Consider the following 10,983-nt stretch of genomic DNA (forward strand, 5'->3'; position numbering starts at 1 on the left):
GTTGGGAATTTCAACACTCTTCCCATTCAGCAACTGATAGAACAATTAGGCAAAAAATCACAAGAATATAGACGATCTAGACAACATAATTAACAGGATCTAATTAACATATGAAACAACAGATCATCCAACAGAAGAATACAACTTTCTCAATTGCTTGTGGAACATTTACCAAATAGAAAAAAACAAAACAAAACCATAAAACACACCATAAACAAACCTTGACAAATGTAAAAGAATTGAAATCATCCAGAGTGTTAGCTCTGACTATAATGGAATCAAACTGGAAATCTATAACGAAGACAACAGAAAACTCTCAAAACACTTGGAAATTAAGCAACACACTTATTAATAAATACAAGTCAAAGAAGAAGTCTCAAAGGGAATTAAAAGGCCCATAGAACTAAATCTAAATGAAATTTGTAGGATTTAGCTGAAGCAGTACTGAGAGGGAACTTTATAGCATTAAATGTTAATTACATAAAAAATGTGGAAAGGTGTCATATCAATAACAAATTCTTACCTCAAAAAACTAGTAAAAGGAGTAAAATAAATCTAAAGCAAGCAGAGGAATGAGATAAAAAAGGTAAGAACAGAAAATAAAATTGGAGATAGAAAAACTACAAAAAAAAAAGGAAACAAGAAGTTCACTCTTTAAAAATATCAATAAAATCAATGAACCTCTAGCAAGACTGAGAAAAATAGAGAAACCACAAATCACCAATACCAGGAATGAAATAGGAAATATTCCAGATACTGAAATCATTAAAAAAAATACAGAAGGGAGTACTACATGCAACTTTATGCTCATAAATATGACAACTTAGAAGAAATGGAACAATTCCTTAAGAATCACAAACTACCAAAATTCAACTAAGTTGAAATAGACAATCTGAATAGTCCTATAATCATTAAATTGAATTTTTAATTAAAAAGCTCTCCAAAATAAAATCTCAAGGCACAGATAGTCTCATTAGAGAACTCTAGAAATCTTTAAAGGGTAATTAACACTAACTTTTCACAAGCTCTTCCAGAAAATAGAAGAGAAAAAAAACACTTCACAACTCATTCATGAGGCCAAAGATATTACTAAAAAAGTAAACTACAAACAACCCTCCTGAACTTAGATGTAAAAATCTTTAACAGGATATTATCAATATTTTAATACATAAAAATATACACCATGAACAAGTGGGATTTATTCCAGGTATGCAAGGCTCTTTCTCAGAATAGTCAAAACAATCTTGAAAAATAAAATGGGAGGATTTATACTGTCCAATTTTTAAATATGTATAAAGCTACAGTAATTAAGATAGTATGGTACCGATATAAGGATAGATATACTGATCAAGAAAACAGAATTGAGAGTCCAGAAATCTTTATATTTATGGTAAACTGATGTTTTAAAGAACTGTTTCAGTAGTTCAATGGCAGAGATGTAATCCTTTCTACAAATGGTGCTGGGTCATTGGATAGCCACATGCAAAAAAACTGGACTTAGACCTTTATTTCATGCCATTCACAAATGATTAACTCAAAATGGATAATAAACCTAAATGTAGGAGTTAAAACTGTAAACCATTTAGAGAGAAGGAAAAAGAAAACCTTCGTGTCCTTGGATTAGGTAAAGAGTTCTTAGATATGACACCAGTGGCATAATCCTTAAAAGAAAAAAATTATAAATTGTACTTTATCAAAATTTAAGAGTTTTGCACTTCAAAAGACACCATTAAGGAAATGAAACAAGCCACACATTTAGAGAATATATTCACAAATTACGTTTCTGATAAAATACTTCAGAATATATAAAGAAATCTTACAACTCAATAAGAAAACAACTAAATTTTTTAAAACAGGCAAGATTTGAATAGATTTCACCAAAAAACCCATAAAGATGGCTAATAAGCAAATAAGAAGATGCCTTTTATCATATCATTAGTCATTATGAAAATACTAATTAAATAATAAGATATCTCTTTAAATCCACTAACAATTATAATAAAAGACAGAAAATAATCAGTGGTGTCAAAGATGTGAAGAAATGGGAATCCTCATAATTGTTGATGAAAAATGTAAAGTAATAAAAAAATGTAAAATGATGTAACCACTTTGAAAAGCCTTTTGTCAATTTAAAAAAAACATCAAACATAAATTTACCATATGACCCAGCAATTTCACTCCCTTGTATCTACCCAAGAGGAATAATAATACCCAGAAAAACATTTCTATGAATATTCATAGAAGCCTTAGTCATACTAACCAAAAAAAAGTAGAAAAAAATTCAAATTTCCATCAACTGGTGAATGGATGAACAAGTGTAGTATATCCATACACTGGAATTCTACTTAGTGATAAAAAAGAACAAATTATTGATATGTGCTACAATGTGGATGAACTTCAAAAACATCATGGTAAATTAAAGAAACCACCTACAAAAGACCACATATCATATGATTCTGTTTATATGAAAAGAACAGATAAAGCAAATCTATAGAGACAGAAAGTAGATTAGTGGTGCCTGGGACTGGAGTGGAAACAAAAATTCACTGCAAATGGGTAAGAGGTTTCTTTTTGAGACAATGGAAATGTTCTAAAATTGGATTATGGTGATAGTTGCACAACTTTGTAAATTTACTGAAAAGCATTAAATCAATCGTACACGTATAATGAGTGAATTCTATGATATATCTACTACACCACAATAAAAATATTAAGTATACTAGATGAACATCATTTCAAAATGTTTTCTCTGCACACACCTATAATGAATGATAGAAATTCTTTTAAAATGTGTTCACATGAATTCCAGTTTTTATTTAAAACTTTTTTCTTCTTGACAGTAACAGAAGAAAAAAAACTGAAGTGAAACTAAAGGTTTTATTAAACTTCAAATCTTTCATTTCAAGAGATTTTGTTTTTGAAAAGAGGCCTCGCAGATTATGAAAAAAGACAAAGAAAAACGTTGAGCAGTTGGGGTTATTGTGCTTAGAAATCCTAGGTTTCAAATGGACTTCCTGGTATAAAAATGAGAATGCTGAAAACTCATATTTCCTCTAATCTCTCACTCGTCACCTCCCAATTTAATCTTATTATCAAAGTAAACAAATTTCTGAGTATATTTGTTTTAGAAAAACTGAAAAAGACAATTTTTATTCAAGATTGTTTTCCAGTGTCTTCAGAAGAGATACAAAGAATTCCGATGGCCATGTTGAAAATTAAAAGCTGTTCTGGTCTCTTATAATTCTGTAGAGTAAAATGCTGCACAGTTCTTGGCATAGAGTTCATGGAGAATAGAGTTTCATGGAGAATAGAGTTCATTTTGAGTTCATATATATCAAGACAAACTAGCCAGGCCTTGGGCTTCTTTTCATTATCTCAAACATATTGCACAATTTTTGACAAGCATAAAGATTTACATTCCAGACAGTTTAACAGCACAAAAGTCTTAATTTGTTTACCTTGAATAGCAGGAATACAGCAGAGAAATTGTAGTTATGATACAGCATTGTCGAATTTTGTATTACTGGAGATCGCATCTGAACCTAAATTGGTTAGGAAACAAAGCCTTTTTAAAGATACTTTGGTCATGAGTATACTGTACCCTCTAGATTTTATTATCAGAAAAAAAATAATTTACAATATAATGTTTAAATTTTAAAAGAGTACTTTTAATACCTGTTATTAATTTTGTTCAGTTTCTTTTTAAGTTAAAATTGATGCCCTTCTTAAAAGGGAGGCTCAAATTTTGGTTTACATCTCTTATTCTTAATAGGTAAACTAGATTATTCTGTTTCCATATACATAAGTATTATTTTATCAAAGTTTATATTTATAATCTGCTTTACAATCATTGTTCTTTTAATTAGTCAGTATTGGTATTATATTTAACATAGCTTCTCCATTCCCAAGTTCTTTATTTTTATTCATTTTTTTTAATTTGGATTTTGTCATCACATAGCTTTTGTAAGAGGTTCTCATAAAGGCAATCTTCCTGGAGTTCGTTCATGTTTATGAAAGCTGCCAGGAGCCTTAAAGTTTCAATCACATTTTGGCATAATTTTTTCTTTAGAATATTGTAGTAATTGCTCTATTATCTTTCAGTATTAAATATTGCTGTGGAAAAAACTGAGGACAGTCTGTAGGGCTTTTTTATTTTCTCTCATCTCTGTAGATCAGTGGTCCCCCTCCCCCCAGCTTTATTGAAATATAATAGACGATTAGTTGCTCATATTTACGTTGTACAATTCAATGAGGTTTTTTTTTTTTTTTCACTTATAGTTGGCCTGCAATAATATATTAGTTTCAGTTGTACGGCATAGCGATTAGAGCTCAAGTGATTGCCCTACTAAATCTAGCACCCCTTTTCCTCCTTACATATTTATTACAACATTGTTGACTATTTTCCTTATGCTACACTATATCTCCATGACTATTTTGTAACCATTTGTATTTCTTAAGCCGTTAGCCCTTTTACACCATCTCCCCAGCAACAATCCCGTGTAGTAGCCCTCAAAATATTCTCTGCATCTATAGTTCATTTCTATTTTTGTTGTAATTTTTGTTTATTTCATGTTTTAGATTCTGCATGTACTTGAAATCACGTAGTGTTTGTCTTTCTCTATCTGACTGACTTCATTCAGCACAATACCCTCTACATCCATCAAGGCAATATCTTTTTCCATTTCCTTCCTTTTAGTCTGTGTGTGGCTTTTAATCCGAAGTGAGTCTCTTATAGGCAGCATATGTAGGGGTCTTGTTTTCTTATCCATTCAGCCACTCTATGCTTTGATTGGAGCACTTAATTTTTTTCCATTTGAGATGCTCATTGATAGATATGCAGTTATTACCACTTTTTATTCATGATTTTGATACACGTATTTTCTTTTTAAAGAAGTCCCTCCAATATTTCCTGTAATAGTGGCTTGGTAGTGATGAATTCCTTTATCTTATTTTTGTCTGGGAAGCTCTTTATCCATCCTTCAACTCTAAGTGATAGCTTTGCTGGATAAAGTATTCTTGGTTGTAGATCCTGGGTTTTCATCACTTTGACTATTTCGTGCCAAGCCCTCTGTCCTGCATAGTTTCTTTTAAGAAATCAATTGCCAGTTTTATGGGTGCTCCCTTGTAGGTAACTAACTGCTTTTCTCTTGCTGCTTTTAAGATTTTTTTTCTCTTGCCTACAGCCATGTTATCCTGAACAAACCTGATCCTGTTTAATCTAGGAAGCAGAAGCTAAGCAGGGTCAGGCCTGGTTAGCACTTGCATGGGAGACCACCCTGGAAGACCAAGTGCTGTGCTGTAGGTGTAAGAAGTAGAAGAAAAAAAAGAAAAATATTTTCTGTTCTATTTAATCTTTGGCATTTTAATTATGATGTATCTTTGGGTTCTTTTTTCTTGGGACTCTCTGAGCTTCCTGGGGTGGTATGTCTATTTTTTACACCAAGCTAGGGAAGTTTTCCATCATTATGTCTTCAAATAGCTTTTCGACTTCTCGTTCTCCCTCTCCTCCTTCAGGTACCCCTATTACACAGATGATTTTACACTTAATTTTGTCCCAAAGACTCCTTAAATTATTATTATTCTCTTGGCTTCTTTTTTCTTGCCATTGTGATTGAGTGTCCTTGGCATCTCCATTCTCTATATCAGTGGTTCGATCCTCTTCTTCATCCATTCTTTTGATTCCCTCTAATATACTCTTCATCTCAGATAACATATTCTTCATTTCTGACTGGTTCCCTTTTATAATTTCCATTTCCATTTCTTTGGGTTTTTTAAAATATATATCTTTCTTCAAGTTCTCACTGAGTTCATCAACCTTTCCCCTAAGTTCATTGGGCATTTTTATAACCAATGTTTTGAACCCTATCTGTTAGATTGCTTGACTCCATTATTCCTGGATCTCTGTTCTGTTCTCACATATGGTTTCTACTTCTTTGTCTTCCCATTTCGGCTGCCTTTCTGTGTCTGTTTCTATGTACTAAGCAAAGCTCCTAGGTCTCCTGGCCTTATTAGTGTGGCTTTGTGTAGTATGTGTCCAGTGGCACAGTCCTGAGAGGGGTTCAGTAGCAGGCCAAGTTTAGCCCCAACCTGTGTCTCTTCAAGGCCAATTGTTAACATTCAGCAAGCAGTCCACAGGTGCTGTGCTTATAGTTGCCTCAAGAAGTCATGCCAGAAACCAAGGTCAGGGCTACCAGTGTGGGTCTTAGAGCATAGCAAGTTGGACAAGACTCACTGAGGACACAACTGGATGTGGCTTGGGAAGGGCTGTGAGTTGGGGGAGGCAGAGTTTCAGGGAATCCTCTGGGTGGAGTGACCTCTGTTATCCAGTTTGATGACTTCTCAGCTATGGCAGCGCCCGCGTTTGCACACTGGGATGGGGTAGGGCTCAACAGAGGAACAATGGATACTGTCAGCCAGCACTTCAGCCCAAGAGAAAGCCTCACCTCTGGCTCTCACTCTGACAACTCAGTGTCCCCTGTAAGTCCCTGGTCCCCTCCCCCTCCAGCAGCCCACCTGGTGCTGGTGCTCAGAGCAAGCGAGTCTGCCACTGTAAAAGTCTAGTCGTGGACACAGCCCCTTTAAGAGGCATCTGCAGCTGCCGTAGCCTCTGTCCCACTCAGCCGCCAGGGACTGAGCAGCCTCGTGTCTTTGCCCACTTCTACCTCCTACTGTTGCAATGTGATTTCTTAGTTCTCGCTCTAGTTATAGGGTGTCTGTTCATCTAGACCCCAGGCCACCCTGCTTCCCATTGGCTGCATGTTTCTGTCACAACTTTGATGTGGTCGCAAGAGCAGATGAACATAATCTTTATCACTACGCCATTTTAGATCAGTGGTTCTTAAAGTATGGTTCCTGGATCAGCAGCATCAGTATCACCTGGGAATTCATTAAAATGCACGTTTGCAAACCCCCATTTCACAGCTACCGAATTAAGAACTTCAGGTATAGAATCTAGTAATCTGTTTTAACAAACCATCCAGATGCTTCTCATGCACACTAAAGTTTGAGAACTGATTAATTACTTACTTTTCTACCTGAATACTTCAAGATTTCTTACTTTGAAATTCAAAAACCTAATCCAGGATATCTTAGAATTGAAAGCTCTCTATCAAAATTTCCCAAATTCATTTTTCAGTGTGCTCTCTGGCGAGTAAAAGATGTATAGTGAACAAATTAATCACTTGGCTCTCATGACTGAATGAATGACCATATATCTCAGGATAGTTTTAATTTATGTCTGTTGTCCCAGAATATTTTCACTAGTGCCTCCTTTCACACTCAAGGCTTTCTCAGTTTGGATGATAGATTACATGGTCATCCTATTTATGCTCAATGAGTCTAATGGTTTGCAAAATATCTGTGACTGATCACGATGCTGTATAGACTCTGTAGAATCCTTGATGGGAGATTCAGAGTAGAAGCCCATAGGGTTTTGGAGAAAAATCATTCCTGCTTTGAAAAGTATCCTCATTTTGAGAGTTAACTCTCGGCTTGGTATTGGGCTGTGGTAGAGACTGAACAACTCACTTGACTGTGCAATACCAGCTGCCCCATGTGAATGAGGTGTCTGACTTACCAAGCCATAGAGTTGCACATGCCCCACAACACTCTTCATCACGTGGTACTGAGACAGGACTTGATTTGAGTAAGTGTAAATTGGATGAGCAGGTGGCTCACTCCCGGTGTCACTACTTCTATTGCACTGCCATCCCACCGTCATTCTGTGCTTAAGCCACATGGAGCATTCTCTGTGGCCAGTTGTCTGAAGAAGAAATCTGAGCCTAGTTTATACACTGTTTTTCATGACAGCTGAAGATGACTTCTGCAATGTAGCAGCCCCACAAAGGAGTGGCCCTGCAGTAAAAGAATAGGAAATTCCTTCCAGTGGGCAGAATTTTAAACAGTACTTTGTTGCCCATTTTGCCCATGGGAAATCTGGCCCGAGGAGCAGTTCTATAACAATGTATGGATACAGACTAATGATTTGGCAGGACAGTCTGGGACATGAAAGGAATAAGACATGAGGATTGGTAACAAGTTGGTCTGGAGAAAGTGGTTTGTGAAGGGATTTCTCAGAATAAGCTCAAGAGTGTCAGAATATTTGTGTTCTATGTGAATGCTCACTAAAGGGCCTTTACTTCACAGAAAGGTTTTTATTTTGTTTCGTTTTTTAACTCAGGTAAATAGGATAATACCTCTATTTGAGCACTAGGGACCCCATGATCAATTATTCAAGCAAATATTTCTATGTGTCGAATTATTATGATTACTCTACTAGCCCTCTACTTATTAACAGCCAGTTGTCTTTGGTAATTCAATAGTAGTCTCTGCCACCCTGAGATGTCATCATCCTTACTGAAACCATAGAACCTCATTCAATATCAATATCTCCACCTTTAACTATGACCTACAGAAGATAGCCACTGTCATGCTTTTTAAATGTGTTGATTCCATTTTCATTAATGCATTTCTCAATGCTCTTACACAGGCATGTCGTCAGGATTAGGATGGTTGACCAGGTAATACATAAATCACTCTAACATTCTCATCTCCCTAAATCTTTCTATTTCTTCCTCTGCAAAGGATTTCTAGTATGTCAACTCAGCACAGGCCAGAAGTGAATCCAATTTTCAGTCTACCAACAAAAATAAAAAATAATTATAACACTACCAACTGAGTGTGATAAAACGTTGAATCCGGAATCTCTGGTATGTGTGCCTCTATAATAATTTCAGCCTAACTGGAGTTTATTTTCTTCCATCCCTGGTCTAGTACCTTCAAAATTAATTTTCTTGTATATCTCCTGGGTTCTTGCTGATAAACGTTAGTACAATTTTGATACTCATGCCTTGCCAACCTCTTACTCCCCAATTAGAGTTGGTAATTGGCCCTACGGGCATTTTAGGATCTTGCTGTAGTTTTGGATGTGAAAGCCAAGAAGGAGAGTTGAGCAGAGCATGAGGATAATTTGCACTCACTTGCCATGTAATCATCTCAAGTGGGGTCATGACAGGGTCTTCAAGCAAGACAGGCTCATCATCAAGGAGAGGTAAAGAGGCTGCTTCTGCTGGCAACAGAAGCTCTGTGGTGTTTGCAGTTAACGAATACTTGAAGACATCTGAATCCATCTAGAGTGACTATTCCAATTCTTGAATCCAAGTCTTCCCCCATTTGATATCCTGTCCCCTTTCCTTCCTCATATTTCCCTGAACGTCTGTTCTCTTCTGTTTTCGTCTCCTTTTCTTACTTTTTTTTGTCTCTCGTTTAAGCTGTGTGTCTTCACACCTCACCTTTTTTCTTTATATTTTCTCATCTGTCCTTTGCTGATCACCTTTTGTCACAGGATTGTAATTTTACTCCTGTGTAAATTTTGCTTACACAAAGTTGCCACGGTGCCAACACCCCTTCCCCCAAACAACCTATGCACCCTTTAGTTTAAGTGTCCTACAGCATTGGACTGACTCTCCAAAACTTTGTTTCAATTCTAAATTCTTGAGAGACTCTGATGGGTCTACTTGGGCCAGTGTCCACCTTTACCTCAGTCTCCAAGGATGGCAGAGTCACTTAGTATCTAGGGCTTTCCATTTTCTGGGTTGTAGCTAAAGATGTTCTCTAAAAAGAGAGGTTTGGGTAAGGAAGGTCCTGTGGAGAATGTAAAAGAAATATTAGATATGGTCCTTGTCTTTAGGAAGTTTAATACCATGGGCTTAGAACCTGCTGTGCTTCATTATTAGAAAACTGGCTCCTTTTAAGTTACTATAATTGAATATTTCAGAGATTATAGATGGAGTTAGCTCAGAGTGGGTTTACAACAATAGTTTAACTTACTTAAGATCTGAACTTTCTTCCCTGCTTATTAAACTTAACATAGTAGATTGGAGTATTTGTGGAGTACCTACTATACCCCCAATTCTTTACACATATTATTTTATTTTATTCTCTTAGAAACCTCATTAATAGTTATCATCCTTTATCCAAGTCTTAGAGAAATTAATAAACCTTGCAAAAGGATGCACAGTAGTAAATAGAATAAAGATTTAAACTAGAGTTTGCTACTCCAGAGTATATACTCTTTCTAGGAATGGTACAAAGCTGTCTCTAACCAGAGTAATAAGGAACTTTCTAGAGGTCCTAGTGTCTCAGATGGCACTAGAGCAATTCAGAAAACAAGCATGTTAAAGCATTGGATTGGGCTGGCTTTGTATGTTATGGTCCAGCCTAAGAAATAGGCCACATGCTACTACTCAAGACACACGTTGCAGCACAGCCTATGTGCCACAATACAGTCCTCATAATTTCTCAGGGACCACACAAAACTTTATAAATACTCCCTGGCTGCCATACTAAGCATTGATCTCACCCTTACAAAAGTTTCTATAGTCTATGGAAGAAAGAAATGATCAACAAAACAAAAATTACATTGTTTGAATTTTGGGAAAATAAACCCACAGGAATCAACCTGTTTAAAAAAAAAAAAACTGTACAGCAGTAAGTCATGACCAAGAAAAAGTGAGATTTATAGAGTTATCTATAATGCATCTTTAAGACTAGCTTAGGATTTCTAGTTCCACTAAAATGAAGTAACCCCATTTCTTCCTAGTCCTCCTTCTTACTACTAAAAAATCTTGGACATAGATAGCACAACAAACATAGAATGACTCTGAAAGATAGAAAGGAAAAGGTGGACTGCCTAGGCTCTCAGGATATGAGAAATTACATGGTGGTGAATTCCTTGGATCTCTTTTTATTTCCAATATATCTTGGGGTGCTAGAGAAACCTACAACCTGGAACTACTAACAGATGCAACCAAAAAAGCCCCCCATAAAGGCTATTCCCCTTAACCAAAGAACTAGAAAAAGATCAGCTTTGCAGAACAGAAAACATTTTTGACAATACCCATCCCACTCTAGCCAAACACCAACAGAATAACTGTCTCCTCCACTATATTATCTGTGAGACTGGTCAGGGAGCTGAACTTTCAT

Source organism: Rousettus aegyptiacus, unplaced genomic scaffold (assembly GCF_014176215.1).
Source record: "Rousettus aegyptiacus isolate mRouAeg1 unplaced genomic scaffold, mRouAeg1.p scaffold_m13_p_4, whole genome shotgun sequence".
NCBI classification, from domain to species: domain Eukaryota; kingdom Metazoa; phylum Chordata; class Mammalia; order Chiroptera; family Pteropodidae; genus Rousettus; species Rousettus aegyptiacus.